Raw genomic sequence first — 19,139 nt, 5'->3', positions numbered from 1 at the left:
ATTGTTTCGACTACTACGAACATAGTTACATAATTGAATAGTGCAGAGCCGTTGCGAATCTACAACTACTGAAGTTAATGCAATAGTGTATGTTAATAATTAGGTGTGAACATTGACATTGTCAGCCGGTAGTCCTATTTCCGCCTGAATGACTTTTGCAGTACTATTCCAACATAACTACTATCGTTCGGCTGTCAGTGTGTATAATGAATTTGGTGTTATCTGGAGGTAGCTTGATATAGTTGTGCAAAATGTAGTTTGAATAAAAAATGCAGCTAGTTGGACACGATAATTTAATGTCAGATTTATGGGACAAAATCAAAAAGAAAAAGTATGATCCCGTCTTTTATCACGCTATATCAGAGACGGAAGATACACAATGAATCCCAACCATTCACACTGTAGAGAGACTGAACTACAATATGAAATCCACACTGTTACGCTATACAAGAGATTGACAGGTATAGAATGAACCGCATACTCTCACACTATACTCGAGACGAATACGCACAGAATAAAACTGACACTCTCACAATGTAGAGGAGACAGAGAGATGCCGAATGAAATCTACACTCTCACACTCCAGCAGGGACCAGCAGGAACAGAACGAACCCTACACTGTCCCAGAGACTGACACGTACAGAATGAACACCACACTCTCAAACTGTAAAAGATACTGACAGATAGGGAATGAACCCCACACTCTCACACAATGCAGCACTCTCACATGGTACAGGAGACCGACAGGGACTGAATGAACCCGACATTCATCTATTGTATCAGAGACTAGGACATATAGGAGCAACATCAGACATCTACTCATCTGCCTCTGTTTGTCTGTCTGCCTACATGTCTATCTATCTGTCTGCCTGACTCTCTCTCTCGTTCGCTCTCATATCTCACATTGCACGTGATGCTTCTCTTTCTCTCGTTCGCTTCCAGATATCCTGCATCTACTCTAGACAGAGTACTATTTATTATTATTATTTAACGTGTCTCCCAATTCCTTTGCAGATTGAAATATTTCTTCTTATGATCTGTTAGAACTCTAGATGATTTGAGATGTTCATAAAAGTCTACAAATTCAGCACCATACAAAATATTGTAGGAGCTCAGCAAAGATTTTTCAGTACTTGGTTTGTCCTGCATTGAACTTCCAGATTCCGCAGATTTTCCTCGTTTTTGTACATCACCATTAGGGTTATTTGACGATTTCCATCCCGACACTGCTCTGTCTATTATATTTCTGTTCCTATTCTGTTGATCTTTCTCTCTCTCACTGTGTGTGTGTGTGTGTGTGTGTGTGTGTGTGTGTGTGTGTGTGTGTGTGTGTGTGTGTGTGTGTGTGTGTGTGTGTGTGTGTGTGTGAGTGTGTGTGTGTGTGTGTATATGTGTGTGTGTGTGTGTGTGTGAGAGAGAGAGAGAGAGAGAGAGAGAGAGAGGAGGCCTGACGGGAGTTGAAGGACAGTACAAAATAGAAACCGTAGGGACAGAAGTTAAGGGTCTGTCGGTGTCGGTGAACTCCGGTTACAGATGAATAATCAACAAAAAACGTGAAATCTGTAAATGTGTCGGCTCCGAGACGAAGCTCAGCTTGTCTTTGGAGTTCCTGCAATATTTACACCTGCTGAGTCACTGCTGAGGTGTGCCCAATAATTTAATGTATTTGCCTTCAATCGGACAGTGCTTACATCTGGTCCAGTATTTAATTCAATCGGACTGAATTAAGTGCTTGTTCATGTGACTGAAAACAAGAACGTTAGTCAAGGGTACAAAGGTGTCTCTGGAGACTGATCCTGTGTATAAATATGGGCGCTGTGTAAGCATCAGCTCAGAGTGTCTGCCGGATCTGTGAATCCAGGAGCAACAGGTGTCACAGCCTCTCACTGAAATGGTGTATCCAGTCATCAAGCGGATCCGAGAAGTTTACTACCCTTTGATTTCAGCCTTTGGAATTCCCGGTAAGACACAGTGTCAGCGGCCGTTGGTGGTAATTGAAGTTTAATTCCAATGTTGAGATTGTTTCTGTCGCTAGTTTCCACTGTCAGATGTCGAGTCCTAGGTATCTCGCATTTCCACAATGGAATGGAAACACAGGGACTGTGGATTCCGGATTCCGGATATAAAATCAAGCAGCTGCGAGAATTTAGCGATTCCGGCAATACCTCTGGTGTTCAGCAGACCAGGCAGCGTCCTTCCTGCCATTTATGTTTAATAATCTGTTGTCCGGATCGCTGTGCTGTTGGTCTTGTCGCAGCTACACTGGTTTTGCAAATATAACCATATAACAATTACAGCACGGAAACAGGCCATTTCGGCCCTTCTAGTCCGTACCGAATGCTTACTCTCACCTAATCCCACCTACCTGCACTCAGCCCATAAACCTCCATTCCGTTCCTGAACATATACCTATCCATTTTTTTAATGACAACATCGAGCCTGCCTCTACCACTTCTACTGGAATTTCGTTCTACACAGCTACCATTCTCTGAGTAAAGACGTTCCCCCTCGTGTTACCCCTCAACTTTTGCTCCTTAACTCTCAAAACATATCCTCTTGATCAATCTCCCCTACCCTCAATGGAAAAAGCCTATTCACGTCAATTCTATCAGTCCCCCTCATAATTTTAAATACCTCTATCAAGTCCCCCCCATAGCTTCTACGCTCTAAAGAATAACCTAACTTGTTCAACCTTTATTGAATTTATACAGCCGACGGAGACTATACCAATTGTTTGTCTGCACTTGGAAAAGAGCTGTTGGCTCTGTTAGTTGTAATAATCAAACCATCGATTGGTAGTAACATTTTGGCAACGGCGGGGAGTTTGATGTTGTATCATGAAACTTGTGGGTTTTTTGATAAACTTGTGTGCTGTGAGTGAATGTTATGCAGTTGCTGTACAACGCAATGAAGCCTTTGTTGATGAGATACCCGACGCAACTCTTATTGAGAAAGTAAGGAGGCATGGGATCCAAAGGAACATTGCTTTGTGGCTCCAGAACTGGCTTGTCCACAGAAGATAACGAGTGGTTATAATCGGATCATATTCTGCATGGAGGTCGGTGACCAGTGGTGTGCCTCAGGGATCTGTTCTGGGTCCCCTAATCTTTGTGATTTTTTATAAATGACCTGAATGAGGAAGTGGCGGACGGGTTGGTAAATATGCTGATAACACAAGTTTGGAGGTGTTGTGGATAGTGTGGAGGGCTCTCAGAGGTTACAATAGAACATTGATAAAATGCAAAACTGGCCTGAGAAGGAGCAAATGCAGTCCAACCCAGATAAGTTAAGGTAGTTCATTTTGGTAGGTCAAATATGGTGGCAGAATACAGCATTAATTGTAAGACTTTTAGCAGTGTTGAGGATCAGAGGGATCTTGGGGTCCGAGTCCAAAGGACATTCAGAGCTGCTGAGCAGGTTGACTCTGCGGTTGAGAAGGTAAACAGTGTATTGGTCCATCAATCGTGGGAATGAGATAAAGAGCGCAGTTTAATTATGCAGCTATATAGGACCCTGGTCAGACCCCACCCGGAGTACTGTGCTCAGTTCTGGGCACCTCACTACAGGAAGGACATGGAAACAATAGAAAGTGTGCAGAGGAGATTTACAAGTATGTTGTCTGGATTGCGGAGCAAGTCTTATGAGAAAAGTTTGAGTAAATTCAGCCTTTTCTCCATTGAGCGACGAAGGATGAGAGGTGACCTGCTAGAGGTGTTTAAGGTGATTACAGGCATTGATCGTGTGGATAGTCAGAGGAGTTTTCCCAGGGCTGAATGGTTGGAACCAGAGGGCCTGGTTTGAAGGTGCTTGGCAGGAGGTACAGATGAAATTTCAGGGTAAATTGTGTTTCTTTTGTTACGGACCCCGTTACTGGGTCACTTACCAGCAAAGATAGAGAGGTCCGTTGAAGTCTGATGGTGCTATTTTTAAATGTTTTTATTTATAAAGGGGCACAAAAGTAAGGTTAATACAAACATTCAGATAATATACGTCGTCAATACTCAATCTAAAGCGCGGGTATAGTGATAATCATCAATAAGAAGTAGCTCTATCGTTTTGTCTAGGTGTAAAAATATTGTCCGATGGAAATATAAAAGTCTTTCAAGTTCATGCAGGCTTTTAGCCGTTTGGGAACCGCTGGGTTTCACTTGTTGGAGAGAGAGATTTTTGGTGAGAAAAGAAACTTTTGGACGCAAACCATTGAATCGGGAACGTGGGTTCCCCGTTGTCAGTTCGAAGTCCTTTTCGCTGTTATCAGCCACTCACCCCAGGCAAGGGGAAACGAACCACACGTGGCTTCCGAATAGCTTCCCGTTACTACGGGAGCGATGAACGATGGTGTCTCCTTCTGGTGCGTCGCTAGGGGACTGCCTCCTGCAGCCCCTTTTTATCTTGACTTGCAGGGTTGTAGATGTCAATCAAGGTGGGATGATACAATCCCCACCCCACATTGCCCGAGGGTGTACACGTAGCCCTGATAGCTGGCACGTAGCATAGGGTCGCAATCCACAAAGGTCTCTCCAAGAAACAATGATCAAAATCCGTTGCTTTGTCTTTCTGAGGATTCTCTCTCATTTCCTGGGTCCAAGACACGAATTAATAGCGATCTTGCGATTCTCAGGAAGGAGGGAGCTGGGATCATAACAATTTTTAACGCAGTAAGTGGTGGTGCGTGGAATGGGCGGACAGCAGAAGTGGTGGAGGCGGAAGCGATAGGCTCTTTTAAGAGAATCCTGGATAAGTCATGGAGCTTAGAAAAATATAGGGCTATGGGTAAGCCGAGGTAATGTCGAAGTTAAGGACATGTTCGGCACCGCTTTAAGGCCGAAGTGCCTGTATTGTTCTGTAGGTTTTCTATGTTTCTATGTTTGTCGCTTCATGGTTATGAATACGGTGAAATGTATTCTATTATGTCTACATCTGACACTGTTACATACACGGGACTGCGGCACCGAGCTCGCTGCTGGATGGAGAATTCCTCTAGTGATGGATTCTGTGAGATGCGTCATGTCCGTCTGTGCGGCTGGGTCCGAATGCGCTATTTCTGTTCGAATCAGTCAATGTTCGGTTTCAAAGAGTATGAGGTGGGAAATGGGAGAATAGGCAACACACACAGATAATTCTAGAAGCACAACGCCCCAGATAGCTTGTATGGAAAGAGCAGCAGTTAACACTCGTGCCAGGGTTCTGTCTGAGAACTGTTCTGAGAAAAGACTCTTTAATTGTTTTTCCACATATTCTGTTTTGACTGAATGAGTGTTCCCAGCATTTTCTGATTGTTATTCCTTCCTTCGACTATTCTGTCGCTGACAGGGAGCATCAAGGAAACTGAGAATTGTCAATTAGAAAAAAACATTGCCTTCAGCGTCGAATTTATTGATATCCTACACACGAGATGCAGAACGTGCCGACATTAAATGTTCATTTAGTGTTGACTCTGAGGAGGTAGTTTACCAGTTCACATTTCGGTCATCAGTAAGAAATCTGTAATCAGATTGTACTAATTTTATTTTACTGATAAACTTCCGTGTCTCTGCCCGCTCGGCATTCTCTCTCGATCCACCCACCGCTAAATGCAACAATAAAGAGGAAATATTACACGATCCACTCCAATCGCTGCATTGGCTTCTGCTCAGTATTTTCCAAACTTGCTGTTCCCCGTCTGTCTTCCAACGAACTTGGTGGCGATTCTGCTCCTGTCCCGGGGTAAGTGCGGTTTAGCCAAATGTGTCAGTCGCTGACTAATGGGAATGGCAGAGGCCGATCTCCTGGTAGTCATTTCCGATCCGCTGCTGACGAGGACATCTGGGATTTATTTTTTTCTATTCATTCCTGCGCATCACTCCTGTGTGCAGAGGCCGTGAATGGATGATTTTTGCGAGCACTGCGACTTCTGTCTGGTTGATTGTCGCTTTCACCGTCGATCGATTTGTGGCTATTTGCTGTGAGAAGCTGAAAACAAAATATCGCACCGAGAGAACGGCGGCTGTGGCTGCAGGAACAATGAGTTGTGCTGGTTTGTTTGCAGAGTGTCCCCTGGGGCTTTATATACGAGTATATAGAAATAATTGATCGTGCTCCCTGGTATTGTGCTGCTACAACGAGCTACAGAAACTCTCCCTCATGGGTGGCATTTACACGGTTTTACCTCATTTTAACCCCTTGTGTCCCATGCTTTCTGATTTTGCTGTTCAATGTTCAGACCTTCAGTTTGATTCTGGCGGCCAGTCGAGCTCGCAGGGGTCTCCGGGGACAAACGAGTGGAGAGATTATCAGGGACCGGGAGATTGAGACCCGTCGCAAATCCATCGTTTTACTCTTCTCCAATTCCCCGGCATCATTGGATAGAAAACTGCTTCTTGATCACTTTTCCCCACATTGTTCAATTGCAGATGTTCACTCAATCACTTCTGTCTGCATCCACAAATACTCTCTCTACCTATCGCAATACTGATTCTGACACCAAGTTCTGTAACTGCAGCGGACACAAATATAATACACTTGGCCCCTCATCCAAATTATTATATCGACAGCGAACAGTTGTGGCCTAGATCCAACCCACCAGTTTTTGTTCTGGCCACAAATTCCCAAACTGAATGTGCCCTATTTATTCCCCTTTCTGTCTTTGACCTGCTTCTGATTGTCAGTCCAACAAACTCATTATTCTGAACACCATGTGCTTGGCAGTATCTTTTCTAAATTCCACCCACACCCACATGGTTTCCCAATTTTCCATCTGATTGTCCTTTCCTGCACCGCACTGACTATGCGAACGCTCTTGTTACTGTTCTCCCAAAACCTCGCGTGGGTAAATGGTGTTTGGGTCAGTGTCTCTACCTGTAGCACACTGGTATGGTATACAGTGTAAACATTGATCACCTCTGTTTGAGTGTAACAGCTCTATTGGAAACGTGTATCTCGTGTTTGTGCTCAGTGTGGGACTGAATATAACTTCTCTCTGTGAATGTGCAAAACATGAGCGGTCAGTACTTCTCTGATCTGTAACACACCTTGCCAGTGAGAGAGGGGTGGCTGTCCTTTACCTTGTGTCTCGACAGGAGGAAAGCCGGAGGTGGTTAGGAGAAGGAAACCGGGCCAGTGAGGGTCAGACGGTTCTGTGAAGTGGCCGGTGCAGACAGTGCCAGAGTCAACCTGTCTGTCTATCTGTTTGACGCTGTCTTTGTCCGTGAATCTGTTCATCTCCCAATATAGAGTACCATTTTTGTTATTTAATCGGACTGCCATTTCTCTGCCGGTTGAAATAAATATTTTCAATGTTCATTTGACCTCTGGCAGATTTGAGATGCTCATGAAAGTCTATTACAGCAGCAACAGCAAAGCTGCAAAAGGAACTCAGCCGAGTTTATGCAGCATTCTGTGTGTTTGTGCTCTCCTCGGTTCCAGCATCTCCACACTTTCTTATGTTTGTACATGAGCAACCTGGTCATCTGACCGTTGCTATGCCGACCTTCTTCTGTCTATTTTATCTCTGCTCTTATCTGTGCTTCTGTGTGTGTGTGTGTGTGTGTGTGTGTGTGTGTGTGTGTGTGTGTGTGTGTGTGTGTGTGTGTGTGTGTGTGTGTGTGTGTGTGTGTGTGTGTGTCTGTCTGTCTGTCTGTCTGTCTTCGTGCACGTGTATGTGTGTTGGACAACATGTGTGGCCAGGAGGGATGTGAAGCACTGAAGGAGAGTTTAAACTGGGAAATCGCAAAGAAAGACGTTAGGGATCGGACAGTATTGGTGAACACCTTACAGATGAATATCAAACAAGCGTGAACTCTGTGAACGTGGCTGCTCGGAGACAACACTCAGCCTTTGGCGGCTTTAGAGCTCCACCAGATGAGTGGAAAATGCCCAAGGTAACGTCTGCGAATTTTGATGCGCTTATCTTCAATCAGACCGGTATTTCCATCAGAGTCAATGGTGCGGAATTCAAGTGTTCATTCAAGTGACTGTACCGAAGGAAGCTAGTCAGGGGTATAATCGTATCTCTGGAGACCGATCCTCTGTATAAATCGGGGCCGTTTGGAAAGCATCAGCTCAGAGTGTCTGCCGGAGCTGTAGAGTCAGGAGCAACAGCGGTCACACATTCTCACTGAAATGGTGTATCCAGTCATCTGGCGGATAGAGGACGTCTACTATCCTTTTATTTCAGCCTTTGGAATTCCCGGTAAGCCGCACTGTCAGCTGCCGTTGCTGGGAAATGAGGCTTAATTCCAGTATTGTGATTATTTCTGTCTCTGGTTTCCACTGTCACATGTCCAGTCCTAATATTCCAATATTCTGGAATTGAATGCAAACACAAAGATTGAGGATTCTGGGATCTGGATCTGACGACCGCTGTAGAAATGTCGCGATTCCGCCGCAACCTGCGGAACGCAACGGGTCAGGCAGTGATCTCCCAGTTTGGAAATATTGTTCCACATAAGTTATAACAATTGATTCTCTACGTTTATATGAGAGCGCTTGTCTGAGTTAGGTGTAAGAACGAAACCATCGAGTGGTGGTGGTAACACTTCAGTAAATGTGAGCAGTTGCATGTTGTACCATAAACATCGCGGATCTTTAATAAATGTGCACGATATGACTAAATGTGAAAGAATTGATGGACAACATAATGAAGTTATTGCTGAGCAATTAACGCCATCGACGTGTTGTTTCATAGCTATCAGTACTGTGAGATGTCTTCCTTTTTGTCTACATCTGACACTGCTACAAACATCGGACTACGGCACCGAGCTCAGGCTGGACGTAGAGTTCCTCTCCCCGGCTTCCCTGTGATGGATTCTGTGGGGGGCGCCATGTCTGTCTGTGAGGTTGTGTCAGACTGCGCTGTGTCTGATGGTATGTCAATGTTCTATTAGGAAGTCAATGAAGATGCAAATAGGGGAATAGTAAACTCACCCGGGGAATTCTGGAAGCACGAATGCCCGAAGCAGCTTGTGTGGAAAGAGAAGCTAGTTAACACTCGTGTCAGGGGCCTCACTGAGAACAATTCTGAGGAAAGAATCGTCAACTATTTTTCCACATACTCATTTTTTTCCTACAGAAGTGTTTACAATTTTAGATTTCCACTGCCACTTCACATTTAGGTCATCAGTTATGAATCTGTATTCAGATCATATTGATCTGATTTTACTGCATAAACTCCATCTCTGTCTCCGTCAGCTCTGCGACTTCTCTCCACCCTCCCACCGGTTAAGGCAACAATAAACTGAAAACATGAAAGGATCCGCTCATACTTCTGCATTGCTCTTTGTTCAGTACATTCCCTACATGCTGTTCCCTGTCTATCTTCCAGCGAACTTGGTGGCGATTGTGATTCTGTCCCGGGGAAGGTGCGGTCTCTCCAAATGTGTCACTCGCTACCTGGTAGGAATGGCAGCGGCCGATCTCCTGGTCGTTATCTCGGATCCGCTGCTGACGAGGACATCTGGGATTTATTTTCCCCGATCAATCCTGGACATCACTCCTGTGTGCAGACTCGTAATGTGGCTTGTTTTTGCGAGCACTGCGACCTCTGTCTGGCTGACTGTCGCTTTCACGGTCGATCGATTTGTGGCTATTTGCTGCGAGAAGCTGAAAACAAAATATTGCACCGAGAGAACGGCGGCTGTGGTTATCGGGACAGTGAGTGTGCTGGCCTGTTTGGAGTGTGTCCCCTGGGGCTTTATATACCAGCCTTTGGTAATAATTGATGGTGTTCCCTGGTACTGTGTTCGTACTGCGAACTACAAAAACTCTCCCTCATGGGCGGCATTTGCGATATTTCACCGTATATTAACCCCCTGTGTCCTATTCTTTATGATGTTGCTGTTCAATATTCAGACTGTCAAGCGGATTCTAGCGGCCAGTCAAGTTCGCAGGGGGCTCCGGGGACAAAAGAGTGGAGAGACTGACAAGGACCGGGAGATGGAGAACCGGCGCAAATCCATCGTTTTGCTCTTCAGCATAAGCGGTAGTTTCATATTGTTATGGATAACACAGGTGGTATTTTATATCTATCAACGGATTTCAATGAGATTTGCTTATTCTGTCACGGATCCTCGTTACATTACACGATTGACATCGGGAATTTTGCAGGTACTAAGTTCCTGCACCAACACGTGTATTTACGCCCTGACTCAGAGTAAATTCCGAGGGGAACTAAAGAATGCGGTGAAATACCCACTGAGTTCGATTTTGAAACTCATGAAACGTCAGACATAAATGTTGTGAAGAATTAAAATTCAGCTGCCATCCTGCTCCCTATTCTGTACCCCCAATGGTAGGTAAATGTAAACAATGTGACGAACAGAGTTACAACACAAACACGCGAATATCTGCAGATGCTCGAAATACCAAACAACACACATACAAACAGAGTCCTCATGAAGCGTCTCGACCCGAAACGCCGACTGGCTTCTTTTTTCCATAGTTGCTGTTTGGTCTGCTGAGTTTCTCCAGCATTTGGTCTATGCTGCCTTCGAGTTACGAAACAACTGTTTACAGCTGATTCTGACGGCATCACTGGCCTTAGCATCCCAAAGATATCCCCTTTGTTCTTCACTTTCCCCTCCGATTAAATTGAAGCCGGTGAAGCGGTGACCGCTGTTTTTCGGTTCTAATGGAACTGCCTGAACTTAGAATATATTTCCGTCTGTACCACCCATTCCTGCTCCCGCATAGTCGCTTCATTCCTTCACACAGTTTTTCACCTCTTCTTTACAAGTGACGAAAAAGTACCATTGTCTTTATTTGTATCTGTGACAAAGGGAGAGAGAGAGACAGACAGACAGACAGACAGACAGACAGACAGACAGACAGACAGACAGACAGGCAGACAGACTGACTGTGCCATAGGGAGGGAGACGTCGGGCCACGGAAACAGCGAGAAAGAGAAACATCATAAGGGAGAGCGCATGAGAGATAGTAAAAGAATAGGAAATAGTGAGGGATGCGGGAGACAGAGAAATGGGGAGCCAATCAGATGTCCAGACTGAGAGCGCGCGACAGAGAAACAGATAGAGAAGTGGTCATCGCGAGGGGGAGAGACAGTACGAGCAACAAGAGCAATAGTGATAGACAGAAAGAGAGAATGTGTGTGTGTGTGTGTGTGTGCGTGTGTGTGTGAGACAGAGAGCAAGAAAGAGAAACCTCACAAAGGAGAAAGAGCAGGGAAAGTGTTCCAGAGAGGGAGGGTGTGATTGGGAGGGAGATAGAGATAGCACGAGGAAGGGAGATCAAGAGAGAAAGAGAAAAAGGAGGAACGAATATTACATCGTGAGGCAGAGAGAGAGAGAGAGAGAGAGAGAGAGAGCAAGAGCAGCACCAGGGATAGCGAGAGAGCGAGAGGAGAGAGAACGAATAAGATTGCAAGGGGAGAGAATACTGGTGAGAGAGAGAGAGAGAGAGAGAGAGAGAGAGAGAGAGAGAGAGAGAGAGAGAGAGAGAGAGAGAGAGAGAGAGAGAGAGAGAGAGAGAGAGAGAGTGGGAGGAAAAGCGAGGGAGGGAGAGCGTGAGAGAGAGAGCAAAAGAGAGATTGTTGTTTTTAGGCCTTCATCAATAGACAGTGAAGGGAGGGATGTCAGATGATCTTTCCCTGATCAATGTCAACGTGATATACGGTGGTAATAACACGGGGCGAACCCTGCACAAAGAACTCGTGAGTAATATGTGAAAAAGACAGTCTGATAGATAGCAAAGAAAAAAAAACAGAAAGAGCAACATGATCACAAACAAGCTGCAGATGCTATAAATTCGAGCAACATACACAGGATGCTGGAGGAGCTTAACAGCCCAGGCAGCATCTAGGAAAATAGTGCAATCCCTCGAGACGTCTGCTGAGTTCCTCCGGCAATTTGTGTGTTACAACAGAAACATGATACTTAATGGTGAAAAGGCTCCGTTAATTCAACAAATCACGTGAGCGGGAAGTTGGAGGAACATGGATGGGAAGATTATTACTCATATAATTAGAAACATAATGTAATAAGTTGCATTTTGCATTCAGAATGACCTACACGAGATAAAGATAAATTGAGGAATCGTTCTCTAAATACTTCAGAGAGAGTTGCTTGCGGAATCAATTGAAGTTCATCCAGTGCAGCTAAATATTAACTTTAAATGGTGTGTTACGGATTCAGCAACAATAAATATATGAGTGAGGCAGTGGTTTTTATAACAAACAAAACGTTTATTAAACACTGAAAAACAAACCCCCAAAAGTAAACAAACAACTAACGAAACCGGAAATCAGCTGCTGTGCGGCAGCTTAAACAGTTCTTAAAGCGATGTTGCAAAAGTTCAACATGCTGACAGTCCAAAGAAGAGAGAGACTTTTTAAGATGATTTTGATTCTCTTTCACGTCGTCTTGCTTCGATTCCCAGTCGAACTACTTCCCACGAAGAATTTAGTAAGATGAAGAATGAAACGGCTTAAAGGCACTGACCTTTCCTTTACACAACTGTTCCCAATCCTTTCTGCTATTCACAGGGATTAACACAGGGACAGTCAACGAATTCCTTCCGAATGAGGATCAAACAAGGTCGAAACTGTTTCACCGTCGAAATCGACTTTCCTCGATCTGCCGAACTCCGATCTTCACTCTCCACTGATTCTCAACTAGCAGTATTATAAAGAAACTGCTGGCAATGACCTTTTAAACTTTAGGCATTAAATAAAACTCTATCTTTCAACCACACTGCGTCATAATATTAAATCACGCAGTGGCATGAAGTCTACATGGCATATCCAGCCACGAACTGCCCCTCCTCACCGGGGGTGGGGGGGGGGGGTGTCCTCCTTTTATACACTGTAATAAAAAACTGTCACGTGACCTCTACTGGCTGGAAAATGACGTCACTCCACCATCACCAGACCATTACCTCAAGTCCAGTATAGCTTTAACACCAGTCACGTGACAAGGGTACCACTGTCACGTGTCACGGTTACGTAACAATAAGCACGAAGAGGAAATGCCATGAATTATTCCTGACAATTGCAATCGTGGCCCTTACATTAACGGAGGCTGAACTAATAGTGAGGATTCTCAGAGATAGAATTGACAAGTACTTAGAGACGTGTAATTATTGAAAATGAAATGGCATTCTGAAGGGCAGATCAAGTGTTACGCACCTGAATTACTTTCTGAGGAGGCGACTAAACGAATCCATGAAGGTCGACTGTAGATAATGTCTTAATAGAATTGAGTGATGCGTTTGACCAGGATCAACATAATAGATCATTAAGAAAGCAGAAGGCATGGGATTGATGGAAACTTGGCTAAATTAACTTGGAATTATATTGCACAGAGTGTAAGAGACTGGCTGTGGGTGGAGCGTTTGCAAGAAACATTCTGTAACACTGATCTTTCTGATTTTTTGCAAATGACCTGAAGCAGGAAGTGGATAAGTGGGTTGATAATTTGCAGGTTGGAGCACCAGGTGGTGTAACGATTAGAGTGACACCATTCTAGCTCGGGTTGTTAGAAATCGGAATTCAATACTGTCTTCATTTGTCAGGAGTTTGTACGTCCTTTCCGTGATACACCTAAATAAATTGTCTTGCTATTGGGCTCGGGTCCAACTGAGGTTGTTGTGGGCGCAGGTCATTGTTCCTCGCTGCACTTCAAATTAAATAAATGAAAGGAAGGATGATGTTGCTGTGGATAGTGCAGAATGTGTTCAGCAGTTACAATGGGGCATTGAAACGGTGCAGAGCACGGCTGAGACGTGGCAGGTGGAGTTCCTTCCGGAAAAGGGTGAGCTGATACACAATGAAAAGTTAAACTGGATTACAGAGTACAAATAGCAAATTACATTACAGAGCTGAGGAACGGAGAATCGTGATATGCAATCCATAGTTCCCCCAACGCTTAAAAACAAGTCAATTTGATGGTTGAGGAGGGTTATGGCTTAAGAAGTAGGAACTTTGAGATGGCTATCTAAGGATTTCTTCCAGTCATATACTTGAGAGGTAAAAGAAAGTGTCCTCGAACCTGTGACTAACAATCTGGTGTGGAAGGATAGTTTAAAATATTGTGGGTTACAGTAATGGTACGATGTAAGTGCATTTGCACTTTACGTATGCGCCTGGTGCTAATGAATCGTCCCTCAACAGAATGATCAAAACTCCTAAAATTAGAACCTGATCCTCATAAATTATCAGTAATTACTGCAGATGGTTATTTGGATATTTTATCACTGTGTACCTCATTCTGATTGTATTATTTTTAAACTTCATCGTACGAACTGGAAGAAAAAAAAGTTGTGGAAGAAATGTTGTAGAAATGTTTTGTTTTGTAACAGGGAGGAGCGAAGGGCCTGTGAGAGCGCTGAGTGCTGGGAAGCAGCTGATGTGAGCGTGCTTTAAAAGGGCGCGCGCAGCGGGTACTCGGGACAGTTCGATCGATAAACACGTTGCAGCAGGAAGAGGAAGGGCGAAGGGCTCGTAAAATAATTGGCAGAGACAAATAAAAGGACGGGTAACTGGGAGGAGCGGCCAGTGATGTGAGTGGCTCAGGGTACGAGTGAGCTTTGAGGCTTTAGCTCGAGAGGCTTAGGCAGAGGCTGAGGACGAGCTTTCCCAAGTGAGGTAAGGCCGGGAAAATTACTTTGATTAATTTAATTTACTTAGGAGTAGGTAATGGAGGCAGCAGTTAGGGCAGTCGAGTGCTCCTTGTGCAGTATGTGGGAAGTCAGGGACAGCACAGTTGTCCCTGATGACTGCACCAGTAAATGGTGCATCCAGCTGCAGCTCCTGACAAACAGAGTTAGGGAACCGGAGCTGGAGATGGATGAACTTCGGATCATTCGTGAGGCAGATACAGACTGAAGTTTCAGGGAGATAGTCACCCCTAAAAGTCAGCAGGAAGGTAGGTGGGTGACTGTCAGGAGAGGGAAGGGGATTAGACAGAATGAGCAGAGCACAACTGCGGCCTTTACCATCAACAATCAATATACCGTTTTGGATCCTGATGGTGGAGACGACCTACCAGGGACAAGTTGCAGTGGTTGCGTCTCTGGCACCGAGACTGGACCCTCAGTTCAGAAAGGAAGGAGTGAAAAGAGGACAGCAGTAGTGATGGGGACAGATAAGATGTTCTGTGGGAGAGATGGAGAATTTCGGATGGTCTGTTGCCTCTCTGGTGCAAGGGTCCGCGATATTACGGATTGAGTTGTCGGTATTTTCAGGAGGGAGAATGAGTAGCCAGATGTCGTAATTCATGTAGGGACCCATGACGTGGATAGGAAGAAGGAGGATGCCCTACATTGAGAGTTTAGGGAGTTAGGTGCGAAGTTGAAGGACCCCACCTTCAGAGTTGCGATCTCAGGATTGCTCCCCGTGCCACGTGCCAGTGAGGCTAGAAATAGGGAGATAATGCTGTTAAATACAAGACTAAGGAGATGGTGCAGGAGGGAGGGCTTCATGTTTCTGAACAATTGGGCTTTATTACAGGGAAATTGGGACCAATTCCGACGGGAGGGTTTGCATCCGAACTGGAAAGGAACTAACATCTTTGCGGGTAAATTAGCTAGTGCTGCTCCGGGGGTGGGGGGGGGGTGATTAAACTAGATTTGCAGGGGGAGGGGAAGCAGAGTGTTCGAGCAGATGGTGAGGTGGAGGAGGATAAAGGTCATGCGAGTACTGTTTGTGTGGGCAGAAATCAAGGGTTTCTATGTGATAAAAATGTTCTCAGGTGCCGAACTGAAGAGACTGGTGAAGAGGCGTCTGGCTCTTAAAAAGAGAAAGATTGGAGACAGCGTGTGAGAAGCAATAGACAGGTGATAGAGAGGAGACGCGTTCATGCCAAAGGTTTGTGAACTATTTATTTTAACACAAGGAGTGTTGTGAACAATGCGGAGGAGCATAGAGCGTGAATCAGTACTTGGAGTTATGTTGTGTTGGCTATTACAGAGACTTGGCTGGCTCAGGGACAGGAATAGTGACTTCAGGTACCGGGTTTTAAATGTTTCAGAAAGGACAGGGAGGAAAGCAAAAGAGGAGGGGGCGTGGCATTGTTGATCAGAGATAGTGTCACAGCTGCAGTAACGGTGGACGTCATGGAGGAATTTTCTATGGAGTCTCTGTGGGTGGAGATTAGGAACAAGATGGGGTCAATAACTTTGCAGGGTGTTTATATAAGCCGCAGAATAGTAACAAATATATCGAGCAGCAGATAGGGAAGCAGACTCTGGAAAGATATAATAATAATAACAGAGCTATCGTAATGGGAGATTTTGATTTCACAAATATCGATTGGCATCTCCCTAGAGCAAGGGGTGTAGATAGTGTGAAGTTTGTTAGGTATGTTCAGGAGGGTTCCTTGACACAATATGTAGATAAACCCACAAGAGGAGAGGCTGTATTTGATTTGGTATTGCAAACTGAAACTGGTCATGTGTCAGATCACTCAGTGAGAATTTTGAAGATAGTGATACTATTTCTATCTCCTTTACCATATCATTGGAGAGAGAGAGAGGAACAGACAAGTTAGAAAAGCGTTGAATTGGAGTAATGAGAATTATGAGGCTGTCAGATAGGAAATTGGAAGCCTGAATTGCAAACAGATACTCACAAGAAAAAGTACGGAAGAAATGTGGCAAATGTTCATGGAATATCTGTGTCAAGTTCTGCATAGGTACATCCCAACGAGACAGGGAAGTTATGGTAGGGTCCAGGAAACGTGGTGTACAAAGCCTGTAATAAATCTGGTCGAGAAGAAAAGAAAAGCTTACAAAAGGTTCAGAGATCTAGGTACTGTTACAGATCCAGGAGATTATAAGGACGGAGCTTAAGAGGGAAATTAGGAGAGCCAGAAGGAGCCAGGAGTAGGCCTTAACGAGCAGGATTAAGGAAAACCCCAAGACATTCTACAAGCATGTGAAGAGAAGGAGGATAAAACATGAAAGTGTATGACCTATCAAGTGTGACAGTGGGAAAGTGAGTATGGAGCCGGAGGAAATAGAGATACATAATGAATACTTTACTTCAATATTTCCTATGGAAAAGGACATTGGTGATTGTAGTGAAGACTTTCAGCAGACTGAAAATCTTGAGAATGTAAATATTAAGAAAGAAGATGTACCGGAGCTTTTGGAAAGCATCAAGTTGGATAAGTCGCCGGAATCGGTTGAGATGTACCACCGTCTGCTGTGGGAGGCGAGGGAGGAGATTGCTGAGCCTCTGGCAATGATCTTTGCATCATCAATGGGAACGAGAGAGGTTTCGGAGGATTGGAGGGTTGCGGATGTTGTCCCTTTATTCAAGAAAGTGAGTAGAGATAGCCCAGGAAATTATAGAACAGTGAGTCTTACCTCAGTGGTTGATAAGCTGGTGTAGAAGGTCCTGAGAGGCAGGATTTATGATCATTTGGAGAGGTAAAATATGCTTAGGAATAGACAGCACGGCTTTGTCAAGGGCAGTTCGTGCCTTACGAGCCTGATTGAATTTTTTGAGGATGTTACTAAACATATTGATGAATGAAGAGCAGTATATGTAGTGTATATGGAGTTCAGCAAAACATTGGATAAAGTACCCCATGCAAGGCTTATTGAGATAGTAATGAGGCATGGGATCCAAGGGCACCTAGCTTTGCGGAGCCAGAACTGTCTTGCCCACAGAAGGTAAAGAGTGGTTGCAGACCGGTCATATACTGCATTGAGGTCGGTCGCAAGTGGATCTGCTCTGGGACACTGATTCTCCCTGACCTGGTTGAAGAAGTGGAGGGATTGGTTTGTAAGTCTGCTGATGACACTAAGGTTGGAGGTTTTGCCAATAGTGTGGAGAGCTGTCAGAGGATACAGCATGACATTGATAGAATACAAAACTGGGCTGAGATGTGGCAGATGGAGTTCAACCCAGAAGTGTGAACTGATTCATTTTGGTAGGTCAAATATGATGGCAGAGTATATTATTAATGGTAAGACTCTTGGCAGTGTGGAGGATCAGAGGGATCATGTGGTCCGGTTCCATAAGACGCTCAAGGCAGCTGCGCAGGTTGACTCTGTGGTTAAGAAGTGTATGGTGTATTGGCCTTCATCAATCGTGGAATAGAATTTAGGAGCCGAGAAGTAATGTTGCAGCTATATAGGTTCCTGGTCAGACCCCACGTGGAGTACTGTGCTGAGTTTTGGTCGCCTCATCACAGGAAAGATGTGGAAACCATAGAAAGGTGCAAATGAGATTTACAAATCTGTTTCCTGGATTGGGGAGCATGCCTTATGAGGATAGGTTGAGTGAACTTGGCATTTTCTCCTTGGAGCAACGGAGAATGAGAGGTGACCTGATAGAGGTGCATAAGATGTTGAGCGGCTTTGATCGTGTAGATAGTCAAAGGCTTTTTCCAGGGCTGAAATAGTTGCCACAAGAGGACACAGGCTTCAGGTGCTGTGCAGTAGGTACACAGGAGATGTCAGAGGTAAGTTTTTCACTCATAGAGTGATGTGTGTGTGGAGTGGGCTGCTGGCAACTGTGGTGGAGGCGGATACGATCGGGTCTTTGAAAAGACTTTTGGATAGGTACATGGAGCTTAGAGATATAGAGGGCTATATGTAAGCCTAGTAATTTCTAGGGTAGGGTCATGTTCGGCGCAACCTTTTGGGCCAAAAGGCCTGTCTTGTGCTGTAGTTTTTTTTTTATGTTATGTTTCTATGAATACGGAGAGAGAGATCCCTGTAAAGATAAAAATAAAAACCAGGCAAGCAGATTGAAGGAAGACGGTAAGTAATGATAGGTACGGTGTTGAGAGAAATGCGGGAGAGTTTTCTCTGTAAAGGTAACGAAGAAAACGAGAAAGAAGCACCAGAAGGTTGAACAAGTAAAGAAATCTCTGGGAGATCCGCAGGTGTCTCGCTCTTGATAAGGTCTGGTTGGAAAGTGGGTATTCTAGATCTGTGATTCCATTTACTGGTGGCTTGTCTGTTTGCACACGAGGATGGTGACCCTATGGGGTCTGTTGATTTAAAGAAAATTAAATGTTTTAAACAAGTTACTTTGGATTGTCATTAAAAAACACGTGTTTTGCTTTATTTACTTTACTTTTGTTTATTTGTGCGTGGCTCATTGGAGAATGGTGTCCTTGCTTTCACAAGTGTTTGTGTGTTGTGTGCGCTGCTGTGTTTTGCACACTGGGTCGGAGACACGTTGTCTCGTTTCT

The sequence above is a fragment of the Hemitrygon akajei genome, unplaced genomic scaffold, assembly GCF_048418815.1.
Source record: "Hemitrygon akajei unplaced genomic scaffold, sHemAka1.3 Scf000084, whole genome shotgun sequence".
NCBI lineage: Eukaryota > Metazoa > Chordata > Chondrichthyes > Myliobatiformes > Dasyatidae > Hemitrygon > Hemitrygon akajei.
This window is presented reverse-complemented; position numbering follows the sequence as displayed.